Source organism: Pinus tabuliformis, chromosome 7 (assembly GCF_031772625.1).
Source record: "Pinus tabuliformis cultivar Carrire ecotype Pingquan chromosome 7, CPIR1, whole genome shotgun sequence".
Lineage (NCBI taxonomy): Eukaryota > Viridiplantae > Streptophyta > Pinopsida > Pinales > Pinaceae > Pinus > Pinus tabuliformis.
The window spans coordinates 188564404-188577461 of record NC_142293.1 but is presented as its reverse complement, the minus strand read 5'-3'; positions in this window follow the sequence as shown (position 1 = coordinate 188577461).

Sequence of the window (13058 nt, the reverse complement as noted above, 5' to 3'; positions counted from 1 at the left end):
TAGGAAAGAGTTATAGAAACAAAAATAAAAAAGAGAAGCTATGGCATGATTTTTTATGTATATAAAAAATTTCAAAATCAAAACATAGTTTCGATTTTCGATTTCTTTTCCTATAAATAGTGAATATAATGAATGATATGAATAAGAAGAACATTTCATTTATATGGACAGAGCAAAGTTTTGGTGAAAGAGAACATAACAGAGTGGTTTTTGCATCAGAGAATAAGTAGGATGTTTGTTTTTGTTTTGCATCTACAAATAGTAATGTTTTGAAAAGAATAATGACTTATTGTTGCAGTGAGATAGAGATCAAACAAGATTGAATTCACTGTTTCTAAATAGTATCAGGAAAAAGATGAGCCCTACTACTACAATGTATAACTGAATTAAAAATATCTCTATGCATGAATGATTTTTATTTTCAATTTCAAAAATTAGATTGATGACAGTAGAGGGATATGTCAATTGGTTTTCTGCCAACATGACCACAAGAATAGAACCAAAATTCTAAATTGAGCAGTGGAAGAAGGAGACAGTAGAGAAATTATATCAAGCTGGGCTTATAGGTTTTCTTCAGAGGTTGAATGGGCACATTGGACGTATAACCATGGAGTTTGTAAACAATTATGCCCAAGATCAAACTATGGTAGGAAACTTAATCATTCCATTGACTCCATAATACATCTCCCAAGCATTATATCTTACATTGACAAGAGAAAACTATCATAAAGGTCTACACTTCAAAGAGAAAGCATGGAATTTCTTCTTAGAGAAGAACAGGAAGGGAGCCTTTCATAGAACTAAAGGAATACCTAGGGAATGGGTCAACGAGCCATGGGGAGAGTTAGTTTTGATCATTCAAAATTTTTTCACATGTGATAGAGGCCATAGTGTGGCACATATTTACCATGTCAAGCTGCTCCAACACATTAAAGGAGAAGTAAAAATAAACTTGCCATATTTCTTCTCTCGGAATCTGATCAAGATGATAGAGTCAGTGAAAAACGAAAATAAAACAAAAGGAGCTCAAGTTTATCATCAAGAACTAATAAAAATTCTTGTATAGCATAAAAAAAGAACTCAGGGTATAATCTGGAAAGAGTTTTAAGTCCAAAACCAGCATAAAGAACAGGTCATAAAAGAACAGTACAAAATAAATCAGGAAACAAGAGGCATCATGAATTCACCACTCTGTCCAAGGACTAGATCTAAGAAGCAAAACAACATTGTCATGATTGAGAAGGATGCATCCTTCATATCCACTCCTAGGAGGCATAGGAGAAAGAGCCCAACAAAAACAATTAGCAAGGACCATGAAGCATAGATTGTAGAAACAATTTATATAGAGAAACAAGTAGAAGACATAATTGAAAGATTGAAGAAAGAAGCTTTAGAAAAAAAACTCATACTTTGATAATCTAGAGGCCACATCATTTGCAAAAGATACATAGGAATTAGAAAAAGAGTTTCACTTGAGCAAGATAAAAGAACTGACATAACAATTAGAAATAAACAAGACCTTAGAGAAGCACTTGAAGAAAGAAAACAAAGCATATAAGAAAAATAATGCAAAGTTAGTCAGGAAGAATGAAAAATTCAATGAGGAGGTAGGAAAACTGAAAGGAAAGAATGATTTAATTTGCAAATAGGCTTTCAAGTGGCTCAAAGATAAAACCATGTGGAAAAAAATGTATGAGAAACAGAAGGTCAAAGCTACTATTTACAAGGAAGAACAATGAAAGGGGATAGATGAACTTCTAGAGGAAACATAAAAAGAAGCATTAGAGTTAGGTACAAGGTTTACAACAAAGATCAGAAGATCCAAGAGGAAGAAACAAGCATGAGGACATGCTTGTGAATCAACAAGGGGGAGATGTTGGCCCTCATTTTTGGTCCAGTTTTGCTTAAGAAAACATACTTAATTTCTATATTTTCCATCCATTTTCCATCACATACACCTCATTTTGATGTATTTATGCATATTCAGGTATATAAATTTAATTTTGCAATTTTTAGAAGTTTTTATGAAAACTAAATTTCAAGTGCATTTTTGGAGAGAATGAGAAATTCTTGTAATGGCTATATGGATGCCATATTTTCAGGACACTTGGGCACGAGCTGGATACATTTATGGAAAACTTGGGAACTAGGACTAAACTAACTCCTGTTGGTTTGGTTAAACCAAGCTTAATCAAGCGTGGCCAAAGCTAGTCAAACAAGACCAATAATTCAAAAAATCCCTAGGAAATAGGGCAGTTTTATGATTTCATGGGATTTTCCATACTTTTAGTGATTGGTTGGATGAGTTCGACTTGGATAGGTGGATATGGATAGATATAGTTTTTAGAGATACTTTAGATCGGTTTTTTTCATATTCTTCTATTTAATCCAAACCTTTGAAGGCTTATGATATGTAGAATTTGTATAATTTTATGTTGAGACATCTGAATATTTGAGGTTAACTTGAGGAACCTGTTCTACCTTAATTTTGTTGTTTAATGGTATGGATGATTGACTAAAGTTGCAGTAGTTTATCATCTCTTCAAGTGTGCAAGGCAAGGGTGGAGGGCCCCCACTCCATGTTAAGTACACTTCATTCTTAATCTAGCTTGATTTTCATAAACTAGTTGCTTCAGATTTGTTTATTTGTTTTGCTTCAGATCTATTTACCTAATTTGATGTATGATGATTTATGTTTGCTGATGAATCTTGGTTTATTTATCATCTTTATATCAAGGGATAACCAGTGTTCAAGTTGAACCCTCCTTCTATTGGATTAATGAATAAAAACTAAAGTTCATCTTTCTTGCTTTCAAGTAATTTTATGAAAATCCAGTTTTTTGACAATAACATTATGATGAATGAATTTGTGATAAGGAATATCAAGAATCTCTTAATTTAGGAGCCTATTTCATTATTTATTTGTGCATCTTAATCTATTTTGATTTAATGGTTTTTTATTTCTATTCATTAAGTAATATTGTAGAAGAAGGAGCCACTTCATCTCACATATATTGCATAAGTGAATTAGAAATTATTTAATTATATTTATATTTATAATATGTATTTCCTTAGTTCTTCATATTTTATCTTCTAACCTTGAGTACATCTGATATCCATACATTTTGGACATGCCTCCAAGTTTTACAAACCTGGATTGATAATGAAATACTTGTGTTAATTTATGTTAATAAATTATCTCAACACATTCATAAGAGTCAAAACCCATCCACAACTTCTACATCTTCTAGATCTTGTTCAAAATCTCCGAATCAGAAATATGAAGTTGTAGAAACATCTCCCTCATCTCTTGAAGTATTAAGACAACCAACTTCTCTAGATTACACTCCCGAGTCTCCCGAAGTTCACTCCTTGATACAGAAATTGGAACAGATATCCATTTCCGCTGAGAAACTATAGAATCCGAAATCTTCTGAAGAAAGTGTCACTTCCTTATTACGATAAACTGGTGTATTAACTACATTAGAAAGTGAAAGGCTTGGAGTAACACCTTTTGAGCTTCCCATTCATTCATGATGTAAGAAAGTTACCACATCAAGATCAAAATCAGATACCAGTGAGATCACTTCACCTTTCCATTCATTCACTTCCCCATTCACTTACATTCCATCCTCCTCTCCTCAACTATCCATTTCTTTAATTAGTGTTGCTACTAGTAGTACTAATCCAGTAGTAAGTTCTCCACCATCCATGCCTACTTCTGCACCGGCCTTCCCATTTTCCCTGTCTCCAACTCAATTCATGGCCAACCAACCTACTCAACCTTGGAAAAATCCTAGTGTTATGCTAGTTGCTAATCCAAACGTTCTCGCAACAAACCTAGAAAAATGGTTACCTAAGTACAATCCAAATGATGGTATTCCTGCTGAATAACATCTAAATAACTTTATGTTAGCCATGAATCTTAATGGAGTTGCACATGAAGATGTTGTAATCAGACTATTTCCTTATACTTTCCAAGGATCTACAAGATCTTGTTATTTTCCCTTCCAACAGGCTCAATAAGAAACTCGAATACTTTTCAAGAAATATTTCTTTCAAAATTTGGTGATGAAAGGACGATAGCATCCTTAATCAATGATATTTCTAACCTAAAAGTAAATTCGAATGAAAGGATCAAAGACTTAAACTCCAGATTTAACAAGTTATTAAACAAAATCCCAGCTACCTCTAAACCTGCAGTAGATGCACAAATAGAGTGGTAAAGATCCTCCCTTCCTTCTAATATTGCAATTTTTGTAGATAGAGCCAATAAGGTTATGCTTGTAGAAAACATGAAAGAAGCCCTGTCTGTTGAAAGAAAAATTATTGTGTTAGGCCCCTATACTACTAGTGTAACCCCTTACTGTTATTAGTACAACCCCCTTATCATATTTTTGTACCCATGTAGTCCCCATATTGTTATTATTGTTCCCCATAGAAGCCCACTATTGTTATTATTGTGCCCTTACATTATTATTGTTATGTCGGCTTTGATTATATTATGACCCCTTAGACTCCTATATATAGAAAGGAGGTCTTGTCATTTGTATCATCCAAGAATTGTTCATTTGTGTAATGTAAAGGAGGTTTCTCCCTCGAAGAGGCTTATTTATAAGGTGTTCATCTATATTTTCTATCTTTTTGTGAGTTGGTTTCATAACGTTTGGTATTAGAGCTTTGAATTCTAAGGTTTCGCTGCTCCAAACAGGTCATCATGGAAATTGCGCTATAACTTTTTTTCTGTGACGTTTCTGATGCTAAAAACAAAACCCATTTGGATTGAAATCATTTTGAACCACAGGTCTAAATTTTAGAGTTTTTCACGCTATATTTGTGAAGATATGATCTAAGGAAGTTGGCATTTTTGCAGACTCTCGAATTACATTCCAAACATGTGACCTAGGGAAAATAGTCATAACTTTTGTTTTGAGCATCAGATTCAAATGTCATAAGAAGTTACGGAAAGAGGACGGACTGTAGTTTCTTGTGTATATTTTTCAAATCCTAAGGTCAATGCAGTGACACATGGCACTTCCTACAAGTTCACTCTTTTGAAAAGGTATATAATCAGGTCATCTTGGGAGATTGTGCATAACTCTTTCTTGGAGAATCTAAATTCGATCAGACTGGTGGCATTGGAAAGAGGACACAAAGGGCTATTGTAGATCACAATTTTAGAACTGGAAGAGTCAAAATTACAGAGTTATAGTCATTTTAATATCGAGCTCCTAAAATCAAGAAAAGACGATATGAGGAATTTTGATGGCAAGGATTCGGTAAATTGGATACGACAGATGGAGAAATATTTTGATCTACATGGTGTACCACTGTTACAAAAGGTATGTATTGCATCTTCATATTTAGAACTGGATCAATTTTTATGGTATAAAGGGATTTGCTCTCATAAAAAACTTGTTATGTGGTCAATTTTCACAGAGGAAATGATAGCACATTATGAGGATACAAAGAGAAACACCTTATTTAGCCAATTGATAAATCTCAAACAAAAGCGTTCAATGGCAGAGCACATTGAGGAATTTCAAAAATTGAATATAAGGGTAAATGATATTCCAGAGAAGAAAACGATTGATATCTTCATAGGTACTTTAGAGGATAACATTCAACATGAGGTTCGTTTTTGGGAATCTAATTCATTGGAGAAGGCATTTAGGTGGGCAAGAAAAATTGAAAGTGAGATTATGGAAACAAGGAATCCCACCACTAACAACTGTAATTATGGAAGTGTTTCTTCTCATAGCCTTCCACAACCTACAAGGGTTACACCACAACAATTGGAAGAAAAAAGAGAAAAAGAGCTTTGTTACAATTGTGATAGCAAATGCACTAAAGGTCATAAGTGTGTTGAGAAGAAACTATTTTACATATAGTATGAAGAGGAGGAAGAAAAGGATCAAGAAACATCAAAAGAAGAGGATATACGCCAGGACCCAACCCTAGATAAAGAAGAAATGAATCCAACCATATCTTGTAAAGCATTAGCAAGAATTACCACTCCTAAAACTCTCAAGATAGAAGGACATATCAAGAAGAAAAAGGTTCAACAAGTGAAAGATCACATCGAGAAAGAAGAAATGAATCCAAACATATCATGTAATGCATTGGCTGGAATTACCACTCCTCAAACTATCAAGAGAGAAGGACATATCAAGATGAAAAATGTTCAAGAAGTGAAAGATCACATCGAGCAACAAGAAATGAATCTAAACATATCTTGTAAAACATTGGAAGAAATTACCACTCCTCAAACTCTCAAGATAGAAAGACATATCAAGAAGAAAATGGTTCAAGCAGTGAAAGATCACATCGACCATCAACAACAAGTTCTCCAACTTTTAAAAGATAATGCCACTTTGGTGCAAAATTGAATGAAACAACAGGTAGGCCAACATCTCAATGAAAAATGTTTTGATGCAGATGATTGGGTATTTTTACATCTACATCTCAAGCAAGCTATTTATCAGAAGGAAATATTGGCAATACTACATGCACTTAAGAAATGGCGACCTTACCCAATGGGAAGACACTTCAAGTTAAAAGTGGATCATGATAGTCTTAAATACTTTTTAGAACAAATATTATCTTTAGAAGAATAGAAAAAATGGGTCACAAATATGTTGGGTTATGACTTTGACATCATCTACAGAGAAGGGAAGTTATATTTTGTTGCAGATGCACTCTCAAGAAAGGATGAGGCTGTGGAAGCATTATTTTGTGCCATTTATATTATCCAACTAGATTGGATAAACAAGACAAGGGATGAATGGAAGAAGGAAAAAGAAGTGTGGCCACTCATTCAAAAGTTGCAAAATATCCCAATTCAAACAATATTGCCAAAACTTGAAGAGGAAGGAAAAATCATATTGGAACCTGGAGTAGTCACAGAAATAAGAACCCAACAGCTAAGAAATCGATCTCTTTCAGAATATCTCATCCAATGGAAGAACTTACCCGTCGAAGATTCCACATGGGAGGATGAAAATTTTATACAGAAGCATCAAGAACTATTGAAGCGTTGAGGACAACACTTTTTGAAGGAGAGAGGCATGTTAAGCCCTTATACTACTAGTGTAACCCCTTATTGTTATTAGTACAACCCCCTTATTATATTGTTGTGCCCATGTAGTCCCCATATTGTTATTATTGTGCCCCATAGAACCCCACTATTGTTATTATTGTGCCCTTACATTATTATTGTTATGTCGGCTCTAATTATATTATGACCCCTTAGACTCCTATATATAGAAAGGAGGTCTTTTCATTTGTATCATCTAAGAATTGTTCATTTGTGTAATGTAAAGGAGTTTTCCCCCTCGAAGAGGCTTATTTCTAAGGCGTTCATCTATCTTTTCTATCTTTATGTATGTTGGTTTCATAACATATTGCTTTGGAAAAGAGGTCACAGACAGAAGAAAGGAAATCAAAGAAAGTAACATTCAAAGATGATTCAAAAAAGAAAACTCCAAAGGGCCCTTTCGATCTTGAAGGCCTCTAGAAGGTGTTAAAAACCATGTCTAATGAAATGGTCGAAATCAAGAAACAGGTTGCAGAATATTCTGCTCCCAAGAAACCTTTTCACTCATTTAAAAGAAACCATTCTTCTGCATCTCAGCGACCAAATACTATTTCTAATGCTAACTCCAATCAAGCGCTGGAAGAAGACTCACCAACCAAAGAGGAAGCCGCAATTGAAGAAGAATTTGAGTTAAATGGAATGTGGGACTTCATTCTTCCAACTGAAGAGGAAGCACAAGCCATGCTAGTAACTGCAAGATGTAAAAATTCCCCTGATATGTCTACAAAAATTCAGAAACAGAAAACTGCTACTCTTGTAAAGGAGAAGACAGTAAGTAAGAAATCCAAGACTAGTCAAATTGATTCTATTCCATTAGATACTCCAACTACTTCCAAAATGTTAGTAGTCTTAGATACAATGGAATATAACATAATCGAAGATAAGAAAAAGACAAGAGAAAATATTTCATTACATGAACTGACTAAACTCAAGCAACAACAAAGAATTCTATTAAGAGAGTTAAAAGTAGTTCTTGTATCTCCTTTACCATCTATTGTAGTTACTAAAGCTATTTATGATATGGGAATACCTCCCCATATTCAAACAAAGTAAATCCCAAAGAATTAGTCCTGATAGGTGATAGGTCTATTTCTCAAACACCTCCATTTCTTCTTACTTATAAGATTTTCAAGAGAAATGTCCATAATTTCCTTGTTGATTTAGGAGCCTCTTCAAATATTATGCTAAGGACTGTATGCACTAAATTGAATATTACTCCTCAAAAACCAATTGTACACATAGCTCAATTAGATAGGACAAAAGTAGAGGTTCTTGGAGAAATATCATCAGTTTCAATTAGGCTTTCTTCTAATACAAAAAATTCGCAAATGATCAACATCTTAGTGGCTGACATCCCTGAATTTTATGGTTTAATTATAAGTAGGGATTGGTCTGAAAAGTTACATGGATACTTTGAAACTGATTGGTCTCACATGTGGTTGCCACATAATGGTAAAACTAACCAGATCAGAGTAGACCGTGAGAAATTCATGAAGTACACAGTCACTGAACTCGAGGAAAGAAAGGAACCTGTAGCTTTCACCAATAACATAATTCGAAATTACTCCACTAAGTCATTTTTGGGATACTTTAATGCTCAAAGATCTCCCTTTCAAGATAATGTTGTAGTACCTCAGATAGAAATTTTTTGACAAACAAATGCTTCCAAGTGTGTATATGTGATTGATAAAATTGTAGATAATTCATCATTCTTGACTCTTTATTTTGATGGTTCCAAATTTGAAGATGGTGCATGTGCTAGATGTATCTTAATGAGCTCACAAGGAGAGAAAACCATGTCAGCCTACAAGCTTGAATTTCAATGTACTAACAATACTGCAGAAGATGAAGCATTGATTCAGGGGCTATACAAAGCCATTGGCTTTAATGTCAAGTATTTGCAAGTACATGGAGATTTTGAAATAGTCATTAAACATGTAAGAAACACAATCCATTGTGTGTCTAGGCATCTCAAACATTATCAATCTTTAGCCCGGAATCTTACTTCTCATTTCACTACTTTCAACATTTCTCCAGTCCCCAGATTACAAAATGTAAGTGTTGATTTACTTGATAATGTGGCATCTAAGCTTATACCTTCAAAAGAATTTAGTCCAGATAGATTTTCTACAGAGATTTTTTTTAGACCATCCATTCCTGATAATGTAACAAATTGGAGAGTGTTTAATAGTGACGTTGATACAATCAATTTCCTTACATCAGAAGGATCTTATGAAGAATAAATCATAGATGAACATGAACATGACATGCAAATCAACCATAAACAAGATCAAAACCCAATTCCAAAGTCTATAGTCAAAATGGAAGATCTCTATGATTTTAAGGACATATTTAAGAAGATTACCAACTCCAAGACTCAGAGTTATACTTTGAGATTTGAAGTGCTAAACCTAGGTACAATTGAAAAACCTCAAAATGTCAATCTAGGTCTTGGTTTATCATCCAAAGAAATAATATCATTCTTTAATTTGTTGAAAACATATAAAGGTATCTTTGCCTAGGATTATGCAGATCTCAAGACCTATGATATCTCTATAATTCAACATACCATACCAATGACTTCTAATGAAAAACTAGTTCAATAGAAGCTTAGAAAGATTCATCCAATCCTTGAAAGTCAAATCAAATAAGAATTGAACAAAATCCTGAAAGCCAAGATAATCTTTCCTATTAGACACTCAAAGTGGGTATCAAATATGGTTCCTGTGAGGAAAAACAATGGTGATATTAGGATTTGTATTTATTTTAGAAACCTAAATAGAGTTTGTCATAAGGATAGCTTTCCTTTGCCTACCATGGATAAAATATTACAATCAGTTGCAAGTTCTCAGTTAATGTCTTTTCTAGATGGATTTTCAAGATACAATCAAATTCTTGTACATCCAAATGATAGATTGAAGACAACATTCAGGACCAAGTGAGGGACATACGCTTATCAGAAGATGCCTCTTGGAATAATTAATGCGGGTGCTACATTTCAACATGTCATTGTTATGAAACCAGCTCACAAAAAGATGGAAAGATAGATCAATGCCTTAGAATTCAGCCTCTTCAAGGGGGAAACCTCCTTTACATTACACAAATGAATGATTCTTTGATGATTCAAATGAAAAAACATCCTTTCTATATATAGGAGTCTAAGGAGTCACAATATAACCTAGCCGACCTAACAATAATAATATAAAGGCACAAAAATAACAATAGAGGGATTCTATGGGGCATAATAATAACAATATGGGGACAATAGGGGCACAACAATATTAATAAGGGATACAACTACAATAATAATGGGCTAATCACTAGTATTACAGGGACCTAACATGCCCCTCTCCTTCAAAAAAGTGTTGTCCTCAATTCTTGAGTAGTTCTAGATGCTTCTGTATAAAATTCTTATCCTCCCATGTGGAATCTTCAGGAGATAAGTTCTTCCACTTGATGAGATACTCCAAAATTGTTCGATTTCATAGCTGTCGAGTTCTTGTTTCTGTTACTGGTTCTGGTTCTAATGTATTTTTTCCTTCCTCGTCAAGTTTTGGCAATATTTTTTGAACTGGGAGCTTGTCACCTATAACCTTTTTTAAACATGAAACATGGAAAACTGGGTGCACTCGAGAAGCTACAGGAAGCTCCAATTTGTATGCCATAGTACCAATATTTTGCAATACCTTGTAAAGACCATAATACTTTGGTGATAATTTATTATCCTTCTTAGCTTGCTTGAGGGACATTTGTTTATATGGTTGTAGCCGTAGGAATACCCAATCACCTACATCAAAACTTCTTTCATTGCTATGTTGATCTGCCTGTTGTTTCATTCTATTCTGTGCCAACACGAGGTTATCCTTTAAGAGTTGGAGGATTTTTTGTTGATGCTCGATGTGATGTTCCACTACTTGAACCTTAGAATTTTCTCTTAAATATGATGTGATGGATGGTGGCTGATATCCATAAAGTGCCATAAATGGGGTCATTTTTGTTGTTGTATGGAAGGAAGTGTTATACCACCATTCATCTAGAGGCAACCATTTGACCCATTGTGTCTGTTTATCAGATACAAAGCAACAAAGATATCCTTCCAAATATTTGTTTACTATCTCAGTTTTCCCATCAAATTGAGGATGATAAGATGAGCTATGAGCTAATTGAGTACCAAGACAAGAAAATAATTCTATCCAAAAATTTCCAGTGAAAATGGGATCTCTGTCACTTACAATAATCTTTGGGTTTCCATGTAGCTTTTGAATTGTTTCCATAAATGCAGTAGAAACTGTACTGGCTTTAAATGGATGTGATAATGCACAAAAGTGTGCATACTTTGTAAGTCTGTCAACTACCACGATGATGGCACTCTTTCCCTCAGACTTGGGTAAATCTGTGATGAAATCCATTGAAACCTCCTCCCAACGTTGGCTTGGAATGGATAAAGGTTGTAATAGACCGAAGGTATTAATTGTTTCAACTTTATTTTGTTGGCAAACCAAACATTCTGCCACAAACTTTTGAATATCTGATTTAAGGCCATCCCAAAAAAATTCCTTCTTAACCCTGTGGTAAGTTTTTAAAAATCCTGAGTGCCCTCCTAAGGGAGAAGTCTGCAATTCCATAAGAATCTTTTATTTGAGTTGGGAATTCTTACAGAGGTATAAGCGATCTTTGTACCATAACGAATCATTTTTCCAGCTAAATGTATCAGATGTACTGCAATCTTGTTGTAACTTTCGAATAAGTGCCCACGCTTCTTCATCATTCTTCCATTCCTCCCTTGCTTCGTTTATCCAATCCTAGAAATGGCACACAACAATGTTTCCACATCCTCATCCTTTCTTGAGAGTGCATCTGCCACCACATTTTGCTTCACTTTTTTGTAGATGATTTCAAAGTCATAACCCAACATCTTTGTGACCCACTTTTGTTGCTCTTCAGAGGATAATATTTGTTCTAAAAAGTATTTAAGGCTATCATGATCCATTTTTACCTTGAAGTGTCTTCCCATTAGGTAGGGTCGCCATTTCTCAAGTGCATGTAGTATTGCCAACATTTCCTTCTCATAAATATCTTTGTGTAAAATATTTCCCTTGATTTGACGACTTTCAAAAGCAATGGGTCTTTCATCTTGCATTAAAACAACACCAATTCCATTTTCTGAAGCATCACATTCCACAATAAAGGTTTTTGTGAAGTCCGTTGTAGCTAAGACCGGTGCTTGGCACATTGCCTCTTTAAGATGTTTGAAGGCCTTTGTTGCTTCTGGAGTCCATGAAAATGCATCTTTATTCAATAATGTTTTTAGAGGTGTTGCTATTCTCCCATAGTTCTTAACAAACTTGCGATAATACCTTGTCAACCCGAGAAATCCTCACATATGTTTTATGGATGTGGGGATTTTTCATTCCTTAATGGTTTTAATTTTTCTAGGGTATATCTTAACTCCTTCATGTGATACAATATGACCCAGATATTCCACCTCTTGTACTCCAAAGAAACATTTAGATATTTTTGCATATAATTGTTTCTCCTCCAATAGTTGTAGCACCCTGTCAACATGTTCAACATGATCCTTCCAAGACTTGCTATAGATTAGTATATCATCAAAAAATACTAACACAAGTTTTCTAAGGAAGGGTTTGAAAATGGAATTCATCAAACCTTGAAATGTAGAAGGTGCATTGGTAAGACCAAAAGGCATGACCAAAAATTCATAATGACCCTCATGAGTTCTAAATGTTTTTTTCGGAATGTCTTCAGTCTTCACTCTGATTTGATGATATCCTAAATGAAGGTCCAACTTGGTGATGTAAATTGATCCATGCAATTCATCCAGTAATTCATCAATGACAGGAATGGGAAACTTATCTTTAATAGTGAGCTTGTTGAGCTACCTATAATCCAAACACATGCGCCATGATCCATCCTTCTTGTGCACCAATACTACTGGAGCAAA